The 17390-nt window shown below is 37.4% G+C and overlaps 1 protein-coding gene across 8 annotated transcripts in view; it reads left to right on the forward strand.

Annotated features, from left to right (window-relative positions):
- The first annotated feature begins 2667 nt into the window (after positions 1-2667).
- The window catches only part of ZNF280D (zinc finger protein 280D), a 140439-nt gene continuing 125716 nt past the window's right edge, over positions 2668-17390 (forward strand). For 5 of the 8 annotated variants that reach the window (XM_044231557.1, XM_044231563.1, XM_044231561.1 and 2 more), the window contains exons 1-2: positions 2748-2788; positions 17243-17288. The gene's annotated coding sequence lies outside the window, so the exon portion shown is untranslated. Of the gene's footprint in view, positions 2789-17242; positions 17289-17390 lie in introns of all 8 variants that reach the window. The other 3 variants (XM_044231560.1, XM_044231558.1, XM_044231559.1) reach the window with 3 other exon arrangements.

The raw sequence follows: 17390 nt of genomic DNA on the forward strand, positions 1-17390 counted from the left end.
GGAGGAGATTTATGACAATTGAGTTCTTTTGGGAAGCTCTGCTTTCAGGCAGATAAGAGATTTCAGAAACTCAAATGCTTTCAGCTAAAAATAATTTTTATGTCATAGAGGCTTATTCTGGACCCCTTCAGCTTAAAAAGAAAAGGGGAATTTATTTGCTCATATAACAGAGAAGTCTAGAGGTAGCAGAGGGTTCAGATCGGGTTTGATTTGGAGGTTTATGATGGTCTGAGATTGTGTTTCTTTTTTTTTTTTTTTTTTAAAGATTTTACTTATTTATTCGATAGAGAGAGATCACAAGTACGCAGAGAGGCAGGCAGAGAGAGAGAGGAGGAAGCAGGCTCCCTGCCGAGCAGAGAGCCCAATGCGGGACTCGATCCCAGGACCCTGAGATCACGACCTGAGCTGAAGGCAGCAGCTTAACCCACTGAGCCACCCAGGCGCCCTGAGATTGTGTTTCTTTCTCTAAGATTGATTCACCCAGTCCTTCCTCCTCCACCTGTTAGCTTTATCATCAGTTGGCTCTCCGTAGTAGACAAAAAGTTGTAGCTCTTCCAGTATTCACATTCTAATGTCAAGGCCCTATCATCCAGAGAAAGAAAAATCTCTTTCCCACAGTCAAACAAAAATCCTGGGCTTCACTCTGATTGGTTTCTGAAACAAAAACTGGTTCAAAGGGAGGTAAGGGTGTTTCTAATAGTTTTAGGCTGGCTGGACCACTCTTGGAACTAGGGGTGGGTAGTGGTTATTCCAACCAAATTATATAGGTGAGCATAATGGAGAGGTGAAAATGGAAGCTGGGCAATCACCTCTATCCATTACAGTCAGGGAAGAGTGTGGAGCATGACCTCACTTAAGGAGAATAAGTACTGTGAGGATACTTAAAAAGTAGGTACAGAATGTTAAGGGGCAGGAAATTGTTAAGTCAGAGAAAGAAACTCTTAAAAAATGATAGGAAAGTGTGAACAGTAAGAGAACCAAGAGAGTCATGTTCAACCAGCCAAGGAAGAAGTTTTAAGGATGGAATCAACAAAAAAATCATCTAAATTACTTCATGCATATTGATTTTATACTCATTGGAAATCTTTTATAATTTGGCCTCTCATGTAAACATTTCCTTTGAGTGAAAGTGTGTCACCCAGAATTTTCTGGTCTTCAGGGCAGATATGCTTGTCATGAAAGAAAAAAAAAAGGAATAAATTTAGATTTTGGCTTGTACATCAGTCTCTAGTAGGTTTGGTTGACATGAATCATCCCCTCAATTTAAATTAGCTCTAGGGGGTCTAACAACATTAAGTTTCTGTTTCTACACCTGGGACCAAACTACAGAACACAGAGTGAAATCTTCAATTCATTTTCATTACCATAATATGCTTTGCAAACCATTAGAACTATATTTGAGCTACAGTGACTTAAGAATATGGCAAGATTTTTGAACTTCTAGATTTCCAGTTTGGTATTTTGATTATTCTCTCTTCCTATAAAGCTTACTTTCAGGGCAAGAAAGAGAAAGCTGGATAGATTACCTCGGGCACAGTTTGGGGGGCTGTAGGTCATGGTTACCTGTAGCCTTTCCGGGTCTAGGAATAATTTAAGTGGTCTTTTGGTGAGATTGATCTGGGGATGGTAATCAATAAGGAGGTGACTGTAATGCTAAACCCCATAGAAAAGCTGTGGGGAACGTCTGGATTAGAAAGAAGAAACTAAATCAAACAGGAAGAAATAGTATAATTCAGTGATGGGTTTGTGCAGTGATGAGTGTGTGTTAAAATCTAAGGAAGCAAGAGTGATCTTGTGAAGACAACTGGGAGAGGAAACTTTCCTTACAGATCAACATATAAGATGTAGCAAGTATTTATGCAGGCAGTATCTTGCTAAGTGTTCTTGTAAATGCACTTATTGTAATTTTTTTTTTAAAGATTTTATTTATTTATTTGACAGACAGAGATCACAATAGGCAGAGAGTCAGGCAGAGAGAGAGGAGGAAGCAGGCTCCCCGCTGAGCAGAGAGCCCGATGTGGGACTCGATCCCAGGACCCTGGGATCATGACCTGAGCCCGAAGGCAGAGGCTTTAACCCACTGAGCCACCCAGGCGCCCTATTGTAATCCTTTTAAAAAAGTGATTACAGGGATCCAAATGGCAGAGTTAAGAATTAAAGGAGACACAAGTGAAATCGTATGTTTGAAACAAATATGGGAAAATTAGCCAATTATTAAAAGAGCCCGACTTTACTTCTCCTCTGGCGTAGGTCTTCGCCCCTCCTGCGCAGTATTTCTTTGTAATGGCACCTCTCTTCCTAGACCCTTTCACTTTCCAAGCCTGCGAATACTAGTTGTTACACACAGGGAGGACCCGGAACTCACGTTCCCATGCCTACACCTACGGTGCAGCCCCGACCTCGGGATCGCTGCCTCCCGCCGGCCGGCAAGGAACAAGCAGGTGGCCACCCACTGTCTCGCCAAGCCCAGCCCTGGCCCTCGCCCGCAGCGGGCGCGTGGTGGGGCCCCGCGGCCTTCGAGGGCCTGCGGCGCGACGCACATGCCCGCGCCCGCCTCCCGCGTCGGCGAGAAGAAAGGGAACCCGGACGCGCGGAGGCTGACCCGGAGCCTACCCATGAGGCAGCGCGCCGGCTCCACGAGAACCCCCCCCCTTCCCACGGCTCAGCTGCTGCTCCGCAATGGGAGCCGCCGCCGTCGCCGCTGTGTAGTTTTTCGTGCTCCTCCTTTTCCTCCTCCTCTTTCTCCTCCTCCTCAGGGCCCCAGTCAGGCCGATCCGCTCCGCTCACGGTAAGCGCCCCCCGCCCCCGCCCGCCCCGCGCTGCAGCAGGCAGAGGCCCTCCCGCGCGGCCTGCGCCGCCTCACTCCGGGGGCGCTGGGCCGGGGGTGTCGAGGCCGGCGCGGTTTGCCGAGAGCGCCCAGGGCGCGGGGGAGGGGACCGGCTGCGCGGCGGCGGCCGGACGGCCATCTTGTGCCGGCCCCGGCGGGGGAGGGATCCCGGCGCGACGCGGCAGACGGCTTGGTGCGGCAGGCCGGAGCCGCGCAGGCCTCCGCCACCTCTTCCTCCGTCTCCTCCTCCGCCTCCTTCGCCTCCTTCGCCTCCTCCGCCTCCTCCGCCTCCTCCGCCTCCTGCACCTCCTCCACCTCCTCCATCCACCTCGGCTCCCAGGGCCTGTGCGCCTGTTTGCCCCCAGCCTGGGTTTGGCTTTTCTCTCTACTGCTCGCCTTGGTCCGCTGTACATTTTGTGCCGATGTTTGGCGGGGACCCATGCTTCCCCAACAACAACGCTCCCCGGAGTCTCTTCATGGTAGACGGAGACCGGAGGGGGTTCCGAACTTCCAGGCATCCGGGGCCCGAGGGCCCCTGTCCCCCTTACCCTCCACCTCCCGCCCAGGTGACCAGTCATCCCACGCTCACACCCTCGTTCTTGTCAAAGGGACTTCCCTGCTCTGCCCGTTATTGTCTACAGAAGGGCCCTGAGGAGAAACGTGGAGTTGGATACACAATTTGCTGACCGAGTTTTCAGGTTTCACTTAATGAGACGGAAAGAATGAGCTCACTCTGAGGTTTTATCCTGCTCTACAGATGGAGGGAGTTCCTCCCAACTTAGCTCAAGTTTGAAGGCTTTTAAGGAGAAATCTTGCTAGAGAGGAGAGACCTCAAAGGGAACCCGCTTCTGCAAGCACGGGAAGACCTTGGTCCAAGGGGTTCTCTTTGTTTGCAGAGATTTGTTTTTGAAAATTCTGTGAACGTGAACGTCATTGTTTCCAGATTTGGACTGGGTCTTAAGAATTTGACGTCTTTTAGTGCCATTAGATATAAAATTGAAACCTAGGAGGAGAGTTTTAAAGTACAGAAGCCACCTCATAGCATTTGTGAGAAGTCCTGCCTTGGGGGGGATTAGTGACCACTCAGGCTAAGCGGAAACTTGCTGTGCCATGGAAGGCACAGGTTTGCTTGGAGAATTGTTAAGGCTGTGTGCTGTTAATGTTTAAAACATCGGTACAAATACCGTTATAATTGTATCTTGCATTTGTATCTGCCATCGGTACGCTTGATTTGTACCTCGAGACCCCTTTTGGACTGTTCTGTGTTTATGGAACGGTTTTGAAGATGAGGAAAGAGAGCCTCAGGGAGACGTCTTTAATGAGGTCATGTCTAGGAAGGGGTAGAACCATTTCTAGAACCTTAGGTCTTCTGATTTCTCGTTCAGTGCTCAGTTCACTATATTATATTTCTTTTGTGGGAATAAGCTGACTGAGGAGAAGCAGGGAGGCTCACCCACAAAATTTAAGAAATACTCAACTGCTCCTTTTACATTTTTGTTTTTAAGAGTTTGCTTTTAGCTTTTCAACTTTTATTACTGAAGTTTTCATGTTAATTTTTCCTCCAAACATACTGAAAAATTGAAGAATAGCCCATTTGCACATTCATATGTATCACCTAGTTTTAAAAGTGTTGCCATCTTGCCACATTTCCTTTATCTGCTTATCTTACATGTTTTTTGGTGAACATTTTCAGAGCACATTGCAGGTATCATTACAGTTCACACCGAAGTCCTGTTGATGTGTCTATTATGGATGTCAAAAGAATAAACCAATTTTCTGTATAAGCACAATACTGTAATTATACTGAAGTATAATCTCTACAGTCTAATACAGCTATGTAGTATGTATTCACATTTTCCCCTTTGTCCCGAAAATGTCCTTTTTAGTCATTTATTTTGGAACCAGTATCCAATCATGTACGTTTGTTTCTGTTAGTTTCTTTTAATTTAGTGTAGTTCTCTCTCTCTCTTTTTTTGGGGGGGGGGGATGACATTGACCTTTTGAAGAGATCAGGCTACCAGTAGTCTTGTAGAATAACCCCCATTCTGTATTTTACTGATAGTTTCCTCTTCATTAGGTTTAAATTATACCCTCTACCCCTGTATTTTCTGTAAACTTGTAAATCTGAAGGCTTGTGTAGATCAGGTTTACTATTTTTGGCAAAAATACTCAAGTCATGCAGTGTACTTCACATTATTCAACATCAGAAGGCACATAAAGGAGGGTTATATGTTACCCTATTAGTAATCCTAAATTTGATCTCTCCAATAAAACGGTGACAGACTATCTTTCCACGCTAAGCTTTTTCTTTTGCAATTAGCAAGTAATGTAGGGAGTGATATTTTGGCATTAGTATTGGCATGAATTTACCTGCAGTAATCTGATAATGAAATCATTGGGAGCAATCCTCTAGAAATGGGGGTGAAAGAAAGTTGGATAGGACCAACTTACTAGTTTAGGGAACTTTGAATTGCTGCTATCCATTGCCATTGGAGCCTGACATCAGAGATGTCACAGACTTCACCTGCTTTCCAAGTTTGTTCAGGGCCCTTATAGCAGTAGTGAGCTGTGATGAGGAAAGTTCTTAGTTAAAGGTTGGAGAACTACAAATCTCAGCATTCCCATTTCAACCATTTGTACCAGTTAACACTATCTATCCAGTTCTGCTTCTTTAGTCCAGTGTTTTACTACTCTGAATTGGTGTTTTTAGTAGGAGACAAGAAGGCAAAGGAAAAGAACATATAATTTTTGTACACTCCTCCTTCCACACTTGCTTTATTTATTCAAGAGAACACTTAGAACCATACCAAGATTTTTTCCCCCCCTGTACAAATTCAGCAGGGGATGTATCTGAATGGAGAAACAATTCTGGTAAATAGAAAGTAAACTATAGTTTTAGGTGACAGGAAATTGGAGATTATTGACAACATGTTTTGTTACGCTTCAAAAGTAACTTTTGAAAGGTAAGATATATTTATTTATGACCCGTTTACTAATTAAATATATAATCCTGCTTTAGAAGACTCAAAAAATCTGATTTCTCAGTCAGATTATTTTAAAGATATAAATAATGATTTACTTGATAATTTGTATCAAACATGTATATGGAATTTTTATTCATTTCTACAAAGTAATTTTCTTTTAAGGACTCAACTCATAACAGGAAAAATAGCTTACTGCTATTCACCATCTAAATTTAAAGGAACTATTTTTTTTTTACAATTTAAATTATTTTATATAAATTTCATTATATAATTTACAGAAAAATAAGGGATTATGTAAAACAACTCATTAGAGCTTTTAATTGGAATTTAAACATAATCCCTTTGTATATATCTTGAGACATGAAAAACAAATACATATCCTGCATCTAATTGCATACCACCCCTACAGTGAATATGCATACTTCTCTAGTTTTTATATGCACACAAAGAACATCTTCATTTATTCTTCCCACTTTCAGGATAAAAAATGTGCAAAAAAATATTGTGGTTGAAGAGGTAGACAAAATTCCCTGGTTTCCACAAGTTCTTTTCCTAGTTGCATGGGGAAGAGTCTTCTTGGTAATTGAAGCGTTTCCTGTGTCATTCCTTTGCAAGTGATTTTCGAGTCATTCCTTTCGGTATAGGTTCTGACCCTCTTAATGAGTGTATCTACCTCTCCTGTAGTTTTTTCATAATAGGGCTCTCCATGTTAATTTATGCAAGGTTGGTTTTTGTTTTTGTTTTTCTAAGATTTATTTATTTTTAGAGAGTGTGCAAATTGGGGGAGAGGGAGAGAAAGAATCCTCAAGCAGACTCCCTGCTAAGTGCAGGGCTTGGTCCCAGCACCCTGATCTCATGACTGGAGCCAAAATCAAGAGCTGGTTGCTCAGTGGGCTGAGCCACCCAGGCACCCCTGAAAGGGTTTTTGAATTCATTTATGCTTGGGAATGCATTGAGCTGAGAAGAAAAACTAGTTTTTCTTAGGAAAAGTATTTCTTCATCAAATATGTATGAAGTCCAGATTATGTGCAGTTGACTTTTCTTGCTTTTCATTTGTGAAAATCCATAGAAGTTCAACTCTGTTTTTCCTGATATTGCCAGATCAGGAAAATTTCTTTCTGGGTCATACTAAGCCAGTTCTACACTTAGAAAAAATTTGTCACAAGTTGTATTCCTGACAGAAATTTTAAATTCTTTTGTCCATTCTTGTAATTTTTTTTTTAAAGATTTTATTTATTTATTTGTCAGGCAGAGATCACAAGTAGTCAGAGAGGCAGGCAGAGAGGCAGGCAGAAGCAGGCTCCCTGCTGAGCAGAGAGCCCGACGTGGGGCTGGATCCCAGGACTCTGGGATCATGACCTGAGCGGAAGGCAGAGGCTTAAACCCACTGAGCCACCCAGGCGCCCCCTTTCTTGTAATTTTTGTATTAATCTTGGTTCTACTCTTTCTCCTTTTCTGAAGCTCTGTGTAGATTTACATCTTTCAAGCTTAGGATGTTTCACTGTCCCATGTTCTCCATATTTTTATATCTATTTTCCGGGTTTTGAAGGTGTATATATAATTGAAATGGGCAACATTGAATGTGACTAACTACTTACCAGCTGTCATGTGAACCTGGGATGTTTCCATCTTATAAATATTGATTTGATATTTAAAATACTAATGATAAATTATAGCTTATCATTCCAGGGCTTTTTTGCATGTGTATCATTAAATGCAGTACTTAAAGAATTTTTCGAAAGTTTGAGGGTTCTTTTTTTTTTTTTTAAATATTTTATTTATTTATTTATTTGACAGACAGAGATCACAAGTAGGCAGAGAGGCAGGCAGAGAGAGAGGAGGAAGCAGGCTCCCTGCTGAGCAGAGAACCTGATGTGGGGCTCGATCCCAGGACCCTGGGATCATGACCTGAGCTGAAGGCAGAGGCTTTAACCCACTCAGCCACCCAGGTGCCCCAAGTTTGAGGGTTCTTAATTTTGTTGAAGGGAAGCTGGCAATCTTCTTTGCTTCTTAATTGTAAGATATTTTCAGTTCTAGATTTGTAGATGCCAGTTAGCATAACCAATCTGGTGAATTTAAAAATTTCCCACGTCATCTGTTTCCTTCTAGTCACCATCGTATATACCTGCATTCAATACTTGTCCACTTAGGAACTGTATCAAGTTACTCTCCTCTGAAGATTCAGTAGGAGATTTCCCAGATTTTGTCTAATATTAAGTTAAGGTGCTTGCTATCTGTCTTTGGGTTCATTTTTAGGTTTATCTAATAATGGTGAAATGTGACCTCTGCCAGTTTTCTTTTGTTCCAAAATGAGCAGAAAATGAAAGTTCTGAGTTCTTAACTGTATTCAGTAAAAACCAAAGACAAATGAAGATCAGCATATGTTGTGCTAACATATGTCACTTTGACCTAAGGATTATTTTGAGTAGATGGCAATTTAGAATTAATAGAAACAAAAGCTGTTTTCTGTTCTCCTGTTATCCACCTAAAAGCCAGTCATAAATATCCCCCCCCCTTTTTTTAAAGATTTTATTTATTTATTTGCGGGAGAAGGAGTGAGAGAGAGCATGAGAGAGGAGAAGGTCAGAGGGAGAAGCAGACTCCCCAAGGAGCTGGGAGCCTGATGCGGGACTCGATCCGGGAAGTCTGGGATCATGACCTGAGCCGAAGGCAGTTGCTCAACCAACTGAGCCACCCAGGTGCCCAATATCTCTTTTTGAAGATGTTTTCCCCCTTGTCCAGGGAAAGGAAGAGTGACTCTTACTACTTGAGATGGAGAGTTGATAGCAAGATGAATTTGCATAAGCAGACTTAATGAGAATAATAACCCTTATCTTCCATTAGTTCTCCCATGTATATTGCAGTTACTTCTCCATGATTTATTGTCCCTCAAAACTCTAATCCCCTTTCCTTTGTTAAAATGGTATAGAAGACCTTGAGTCTGATCACTTTGAGCTTTTTTTTGTGAATTTTTTTTGTGAATTCCCGTGTATATAAATACTAATAAAAATTATGTGCTTTCCCTACTATTTTTTTTGTTAGTTTAATCCATAGCTCCCCAGGAACTGCAACATAAAAGGGTAGAAGTCAAGTTTTTTCTTCTTGGTACAGACTGCAGAGATGATGTCTTCAGTCTTACATATCTTTTTGAAAGTTGATGCAATATTTTGTGCAAAGCTATAAGAAAATAAAGATAAGAAAAGTGAAAGATAAAGCATAGTGATGATTTATTTCATTGTTGCATTATCCTAGGCAGTTAAATCATTCTTAAATTTCTTATTATTTTGTTTTTCTTGTAAGCATAGTTGGGAATAATTTTTTAGCAATGGTGAGGTAATACCTAGGATGATGGAATTAGCAAAATATTTCAAGTGGTAGGAAAAATAAAATCAACTAAAATCACATAATGTATCTCAGATTTACAAAAGGATTCTGTAGGCTTACATAGTAATTGTAAAATACAATGAGTTTTATTCTATTTAAAAGTAATAAGATGTTGTTTGAAGATTTCCAGGAAACAAAGCCGTAAAACGTCAATCTTTACAACTAGAACTACTCAAGAAAGAAAATAAAAAACTAGAATTGTTTTTATGGATTCTGATAGTATATTGAAGGTTAATGGTTAATTTGGACCATTAAATATACAGAGTTCCACCTCTTTCCAATACATATATTAAACCTGCCTGCTTCTCTATTTTCAGCTGTTTCCACTCCATCTGTAATGAACGTGGGTAGTACTTTGAAAGTTATTTCTTGAAGTTTCTGTTCCAAAAAAATTTTTATTGTTACATTTTTTTCTTCCCTTCCCAACTTTACCTTCAGAGCTCCTCTGTAATAAAAAATGATTAACTGAAGCCCTGTAGTATCAAATAATCCATAGAGACAGACTAATTTTTATAACTGAAGTAAGGTTAACGTAATATTAAGTTCACCATTTAAATTATTTTAAAGAGTACAATTCAGTGGCATTTAGTACACTCACAGTGTTAAACAAGCATCAACACTAATCTCAGAATAGTAGTTTCAGCTTCTCAAAGGGAAACCCATTACCCATTAAGTAATCTCTCCGCATTTTCCCCACCCCACAAGTCTTGGCAACCACGAATATACTTTCTGTCTCTGTGGATTATTTGCCTATTCTGGACACTTGATATTAATAGAGCCATACAATATGTGATTGACTTCTTTCACTTAGCATAATGTTCTCAAGATTCATCAATTTATCGTGAATCAGTACTTCAGTTTTTACTGTTGAATAATATTCTATTGTATGAATATGTCATTTTGTTTATTCATCTATCAGTTGATGAACATTTGGCTTGTTTTCACTTCTTGGCTGTTATGAATAATGCTGTAGGGCTAATTTTTGTGGAGAAGTTATGTTCAGTTCTGGAAATACTGAATCTGACATGAGTTTAAATATCCAGATAGCACTTTTCAGCAGTTAAGAGATGACAGGCTGGAATTTAGTTGAGGAGTCAGGGTTGGAGATTAATATTTGATGATTTTATAGGCTGCTGTTGAGAACTGATAGCTAAGACTGTGGAGTGCATTAGATCTGTCATTTAGGGAACAATTTCTGCAGGGCTAAGGACTAAACTCTATGAAAAACCCGATTTTATACTATTTAAAGGAGCAAGAGAATATGGAGAATCTGTATAGAGTTAAATAGGAGGAGGTGGGTAGAGAACCAGTCTATTGTCATATAAACAGATTTCGATGAGGATGTTTCAAGAAATTGGGATAAAACAAGGAAAATGTAGATGAAGAAAGGGTAATTTGATTTGGCAGGGGGAGGGTTATGGGGATCTTCCGTTGGATACCTCCAGTAGAATACTGTGCAGTAGAAAATGTAGTAGCTGCACTGCTGTGCTCAACTTAGTTTTGAGCGACAGAATGCATAGTGATAACTAGAGCAAAGGGACTGCAGCCTGGATCAGGGTCAGCAGAGGTTTTACTTGGATGAAATGGAGGTGGTGCAAAGAGAGAGTCCCCTTATCCTTATGAAGAAGGGTTCCTTTTACATAGAAGCTTTAAAGCTCCGCTGGTTTAGATTGATTGTAGATGTAAGCAGCCTACTGAAGCACAGGCCTTCTACTTAGTGCTTTTACATTAAAATAATTTTATCAGAAATGTTAAAATTTCAAAAATGGATTTATCATGATTTGAGATTTCAGATTTTGCTCTGAATCAGTGTCTGTGAAGTAGAACTTGATATCATTGGGAGTTGACATCAAACAGGTTTGTTAAAATGCAGTTTATATTGTTTAAAATTATCCACTATTTTTTTTTCAGTTATTATTCTTTCTTTAGGAATTTACTTGCTTTCAGTAAACTCAAGAATTTTATCCTCAGTGTTGAACTTCCGCCCTGTTGCTTCATTCATTACATTAAACTTGAAAGTTTCTAGAAAATATCTGGGTATGGTAGGTTGATTACCAAAAGACTTTATTCATAATACCGAAATGGCATTTCATAATTCAACATTCTCAGAACAGTTGTTTGTTTATTTGTTTGTTTGTTTTAAACTGAAATAATAAATTCCCTTTGTTTCTGTGTAGGTAAAAATTTACATCCCTGTAACAGATGGTTATGTTTATAATATTAGGGTTGGAAGAGCCCTTGGAGATGTTGAAAGTGACCATTTTCAATTATATAATGCTTAAATATTTCATATTTTTCTTTGGTGATGTATCAGATCTTGAGTTCATCTCATTTCCTGATACTTAAACTATTAATTGTTTTGTTCTTAGGTTGAGATAAAATCTGCTTCCCTTTAATTTTGGTTTTGTTCCTGATAGAGGCAAGTGGTATGTGGCTGAAATCTTTGGCCTTTTAAGTGTCTGGATTTGAATCCATGCTCTATTCTTAGTTGTGTTACTTTGGGCAAGGTACTTAACCTCTATAATTCAGTTTCTACAGCTGTAAAGTGAGGATGATAAGAGTGTCTACATCATAGAATTTTTGAGGATCAAAGTAATGTATGCATTTAATGGTAATGAAGTTGTTATTATAAATAGCATAATTTGTAATATAACATAATAGTATATAATGAATTAAGTAGTGTTGAAGCTCAGCACTAGGAATGAAATTCTCTAGTTTACGCAAAGCAAGTAAATATTACTAATATTGTTATCACTTGAATCACAAAGAATAAGTTATCCTCTTTCCTTCTTTCTCATCACAAACTTAAAAATAATATGTAAAATTATTTTTACTTCTAACACCTCTACCCCACAATCTCATGTTTCCTAGGTTAAATATCTTTGGTCTTTTGACTGAGACAGAGCTCTAATTCTAATTCATTATAATGAACATATGTTTTTGTTACTCAGCATCTTCTTTCCTACTTTGGTAACAGATATCTTGGTTATCCTTTGGGAAAATCTTTATCTTACTGGAATTTTTTTTGTTGTTGTTTTCGGTTGGTTGCGTTTCTTCTATCTCTGGTACCAGGGAGAGCTTGGGTTGTAGGACTAAACCTATTACAAGTCCTTAGCAATAATTGGATTTGGGAAGGACATATGACTTAAGCCAAACCAATTAACTCCAATCAGAGCTAGTCCACTATTACTGCCCTAGACTTGAATCTTGGAAGGTGTTAAGTTGGAGCTGGTATAGTCATTCACAGTGGGAAGTCTCTTCTGAGGGTAGAAACAACATAGAGAAAGTAAAACCCAGGAATGGAGATACAAAATCTAGATTTACATATCATTGTTTAAATTGTACCTGTATTTAGTTCTGTAAATGAGCTGAGGAATTCTCTTTTGCTTAAGCCACTTTGAGTTGGGTTTTCTGTTACTTATAGTTGAAGGGGTCATAGCCAATATATAGTATGCCAAGTGGGGATTGATTAGGACAATAGAATAAAGCCACTGTGTCTTTTAGTCTCAAATTCTGTTATTTTGACATTATATCACAAATCTGATCGTATCAGTTCTTGCTGAAAATCCCCTCCTTGGCTTCCCATTGCTTTTGGGTTAAGGGAAAAATTCCCAATATGATCTCTAGGGTGCTGTGTTGTTTGACTTCTGTCTTATTTCCTACCATATATCCCCTTTTCTTTTCCACTCACACTAGGGTTTGTTTTTTTTTCCCCTCCAGTTTCTTATATTTGCTGTGCCTTAGATCTTTTGTACATACATGCTGTTCTTTCTGCATGGAATGCTTCTTTTCCTTTCTGTCCTTTTCCCCATTAACTCCAAGCAAGGCTGAGTTCCAACCCATTCCCTTCTTTCTTTCTTTGTCTGTTCACTGTTAACATTGCTACATGTATGATCTTTTTTTTAAATGACTTTTGAGATGTTTGGTTTATTTAAAAAACAATACTGTATATCCATATTCTCCTCTTTGGGGGGACCTTTCCTCCTACTCTTGGAATGACCATTTTCAGAATGCAGTATTCTGCTTAAAATAAAAATTAGAATCTTTCAGAAATTGGTTAAGATTTGGTGAGGTATCTTCTAAAGTTTCTATAATTCCCCCAGTATTTTGTCTGTAGTGTTTAGCTGCTAGTGATCAGATGTTTCTAACTGTACATTTTGTGTGGTTGAAATGTGCCCTTTTCAAGAATAAGTCTGTTTTTTAACAGTAACCGATTAACTGGACTGATTCTAAAAAAGTATAGGTACTGAGTTTTCTAACAATAAAGTGTTTGAAAAAATTAAGAGGCATAAAAGGGGGAAGTACTTTAATTTGTATTTGTATTTATTTGAAATTGGGTTTCATCTGCTTAATGTTTATAAATTAATAAGTTAATTTCTTTATAAAATTTCATATTTAAACATCTGAATTTTATGAAATAGTTGTGGTCTTTTTTAATTATATAGGGTTTATTCCTTATGCTATAAGGTTTGTATTTGTGTGATTTATATGCCAAGGTACACATCATCCTAACCCTGTTTTCCTAACCCTGTTACAGTTAATTTCCATGATGGGATCAATAGGTGATGGATATTAAGGTGATATAGAAGTGGAATTTTTAAAATGGCTCTCTGTCCTCAAAAGACTATGTATGTTTTTAAGATAATGAACATTAAAATGAGTTTTCTAGTATCAGCTTGAGATAGCTGGAAATTTTTGAGGGATCACAGAACCAGGGTTGGAAATACTAAATTGTTATTCACAGTTAAGAACTCACTTTGAATCCTTAAAGCTCTGTCCATTTGGAATAGACCTCTATTTCGGTATGCCATTAGTCACAAAGACTGAAGAATTGTTTATAAAATGAAATAGACTGTAAACCAAGGTTTTAAAGTTAGTGGAATGATTTGAATACCCGGTTTGTGAAATGTGTGAGAGGAAAAAAATGACAGTGTTCTGGTGATCCTATGTCATCAAAATCATTCTGCTGAAAAATTCTTCTAAGTATATAAGTAAAATTATTAAAGGTTTAGTGTTTCGTACAGCTAGCTTGTTAATCTTAGACATAATTTATGAGTTAGTTGAACATTATTTGTATATGCTATCCTTATTTTGAATAATTTCAGTATTTAAAATGATTATATTAATTTTGGTTTTGTATTTTTCCTTTTATGTTAATCTGGTTTTTGATGTTGCCAATTTCTTGGTTAGGAATGCAGGCCCCCAATTAAAACATTATCTTTATAATGAGAAAAAAACAAAGATTAACTTTATAATGTGGTTTCTCAGATTATTTCATTGAATAACTTTTGGGTCTGGGGAGATGGACCATTCACCATTTCAGTTCAACCATTCACCATATTCCTCACTTTTTCATTTTACTTGCTGCTTACTCATTTTTTTTTTTTCTGCTTACTCATTTTTAAAAAGGATTTTTTTTAGAAATTAAAATACAGTGATGGATGTAAAATGAAAGTTTTTTTTTTTTATGGAAATGGTATAAGGTACTTTATCCAAATGTTAATTTTTATCTGCTGGTATCTTTGAATTAGATATTTGTTTTATTCCATGAGACTAGTAATATGTAATTTAACAGTATTGATACATTTTAGGTCTGTGTGTTACGTTTATATGAAGGTATAAAATTTGTTATGTGTTTTCACTAGTTTTCAAATGCTTCTTCCTTAAAAAGATGAAAATATGGTAGGATAGATTTGACCGCTACATTCTAGAAGGTATACTTACAAAACTAACATGTCATCATGTGAAATACTATTGCAATGAAAATCTTAAAAAAAAAAATAATTTCTGAATGCTCAGCTGATAGCTTTTAAATTCTAGTATACTAACAAAATTGTGATCTGTTCTTAGGGTTCTTGAAAATGGTATTAAGCACAGAATTAAAAATTGTTAAGATTTATTGGATGATTTCTGTGTGCCAGGCACTGAGTTCTATGCTTTATGTGTGTTATCTAATTTTCACTATAACTTTATGAAATAAGTTACATATGTATAGTGAAGCAAGGCACAGAGATTAACTTTCCCAAGGTCATCGTAAATGGTTGAGTCAGAATTTGAATGTGGCATTCATTCTTCACCATGTTTTACTGTTTATTGTTAATAAATGTTTAAAGTACACAGTATACAGTATAGAGCTAAATTAGGCTGTAGAGATTATTAGAGCCGAGACCCAGAATTGTAAGGTGATTTGATTGAAAGTTGTAGCAATGCTGAGGCTATGATGTGGTTCTTCTGGCTTCTGGCCTAATGGTCTTTCTTCATGTGCAGACTCTATAGTTGTGGTTTGTAGAATTGCTTAATCTTTTATCAGAAAGTAAATAGAACTATATCTAGTACATAACACACCTGCCATACTTTGTGCTTAGGTACCAGAGAAAATGCATTACCTTTATTTAACACAGTGATATTGTATCAGGTGATACCTCTGAATGGATAAAAGTAAATTTTTCTAACAATTAAAAATTTAGATCTACATTTCCATTGATTTTTTTAAATATCTGTAGAAAAAATTATTTAAGGTATTGTTTAATTTTAGATGTGTAAAAGCTAAAAAAAATAGTAAGATAGTAATTAAAAATATTTATGTGAGCAGTCTCCAATAGTGAATGAATGATTTTCTAAAAAGTATTGATAAGTCAGTTAATTGGAATTTATTTTTTTCTTCATAGAAACAAGTGTACTAAACATGGTCATAAAACAAGTCAGTAGCTGAAATTGTTCTCTTTTTCTGGCTATTTTGGGGCTCAGTCTGAGCCATAGCAGCTATTAGAGACATTTTGGAACTTTGAGATCCCCACCTTTGCTGGATATTCTACTTCCGTGGTAGCTGATTTAATCCTTCATAGAATTCCATTCCTTACCACCAAAATTCTGAAGTGGTGACCTGAGAGGTGTTTATGGTGGTAATTTTGACATGCTTCAATGCCAAAGGAATTCATGAAAGTGTTAATTATTCAGAACAAGATATGGCAATGATTCTTTAGTCCCGTGTTGTCCAGTGGAAGTGTTCTGTAGCTTTATTGTCCAGTGGAGTAGCTACCAGCCACATGTGGCTTTTAGCATTTGAAATATGGCTAGTAAGACTGAGGAACTGAATTTTAAATTTTACTTAATTTTAATTAGTTTAAACTTAAATAGTCACATGTGGCTAATGGCTACTATATTATGTAATACAGCTTTAGGCTGAAATTATGGTTCTAATTACATCTGAGGATTTCCAACTTTATAGGGTGTTTGAGACTACATCAGTTGAGGTTTCTGAGGTTTCCTTGAGCTTTTGAAGTAGGTTATCTTAAAGTCATCTCTATCATAGCAGGCAGTAGATGTCTGTTCGTATTGACAAGTCAGTCATTAATTAAATATTTGTAAATTGAATACTAATTTCAGTTTTGGCAAGAGATATTTATAGGATCACCTAGCAAAAAATGCATACATGTCAACTATATAATATTCAATATGACCATTATTAGAACCCAGCATAACTATTGAAATAAAAAATATTATATTTGAGTCTCATAAGCTGTGTAATTGTGGCTCTTGAAAAATACTCTAGCTAACAATTAGGTCCTTAACATGAGCAAAAATTGTCATGTATTTATCTCCTTGACATATTCATAATATTGATAATAGTTTAGAGGTATGCTACAACTTTTCAAATAATTGAGTTAATGAGATTTAAATAGACTTCAGAACTTGGTGAATTCATTTAAACACAAAATATATTAGAGCCTTGGCCCACGGGTGGCTCAGTCGTTTAAGTGTCCAACTTTTGATTTTGTTTCATTTTTATAAAAAGGACACTTTAAAAAATTATTTGTAGTTTAATAAATCAGACTTCTTCCAAGGAGTAAGTGCTTAATAGAATTAGCATTTTATTTACTGAATTTGCATTAATTCAAGAATGAACCAATTATATATAAAGTGAGTTGCAAGTATATGTCAGACATATCAAACTTAAAAATTGAGCTTTTCGTAGGAAAAAAGATTAAGTATGTGTACATTTAATTTAATGAGATCCACTCTAATACTAGGTGTCTTTATTTTATAGGAAGGAAAACTGAGATATAAATTGCTCTCTTGTCTGGAGTCACATGGTGAGTTTCGAGATCAAAATTAGATCCAAGAATTTCTGAACCCCAAGTCTCATATTTCAATATTTGGCATTACTTAAAATGACTCATAAAATTGACTGATAT

Source organism: Neovison vison, chromosome 13 (assembly GCF_020171115.1).
Source record: "Neovison vison isolate M4711 chromosome 13, ASM_NN_V1, whole genome shotgun sequence".
NCBI classification, from domain to species: domain Eukaryota; kingdom Metazoa; phylum Chordata; class Mammalia; order Carnivora; family Mustelidae; genus Neogale; species Neogale vison.